The sequence below is a fragment of the Ursus maritimus genome, unplaced genomic scaffold (assembly GCF_017311325.1).
Source record: "Ursus maritimus isolate PB19 unplaced genomic scaffold, ASM1731132v1 scaffold_10, whole genome shotgun sequence".
Lineage (NCBI taxonomy): Eukaryota > Metazoa > Chordata > Mammalia > Carnivora > Ursidae > Ursus > Ursus maritimus.
In genome coordinates, this window is record NW_024423344.1 from 31,967,060 (window position 1) to 31,967,697 (window position 638).

The 638-nt window shown below is 33.7% G+C and overlaps 1 non-coding gene across 1 annotated transcript; it reads right to left on the reverse strand.

Moving 5' to 3' along the window:
* Nucleotides 1–208: 208 nt before the first annotated feature.
* On the reverse strand, nucleotides 209–312 carry LOC121101515. Its single transcript, XR_005833526.1, has one exon. It is a non-coding gene; the product is annotated as a U6 spliceosomal RNA (small nuclear RNA).
* Nucleotides 313–638: the final 326 nt, after the last annotated feature.

The window sequence follows — 638 nt, forward strand, 5'->3', positions numbered from 1 at the left end:
GGGAACAATGATATAATATAATTGAATCTCTACAAATTAACTATATTTTGCTCTAATAAGCTTATTTGCATATATATACTTGCTATTTTAAGTTTTTAAGTGTAAATTCCATGCCATTAATTACATTCAAATGTCGTGCAACCATCACCACTATCTATGTCCAAAAATTGTTTAATACCATAACAAAAACTCCACTTAATAAACAATAACTAACATGGACTACCTCACAAATTCACATGATATTCTTGCACAGGGGTCATGCTAAGCTCTCTGTTGTTCCAATTTTTGTAAATGTGTTGCCAAAGCAAGCACTTGAATAATTTTTCTCACAGTAGTTTCCATGTTAGAGCTTCAGGAAATCCACCAAATAGAATGATGGCATTCTATTGGAAATTAATAGTAAGGAGAATTCAGATAGTTGTTGAGCCTCCTGTCCCTTGCCCTCTGCTTTACTCTAAATTCTGAATTGCCAAAATTCTTCACTCATTTTTATATTTCTAGGATTGGATAGCACAAGCCTGAGATCTGAAAATGATGCAAAGCACCAATTTAGCAGAATTATACTTTCTCAGTCAGCTGGGGTTTGATGCTTTGATTGATGTGATCATGTGACACTATGTAAAGCAAAGTTACACCTC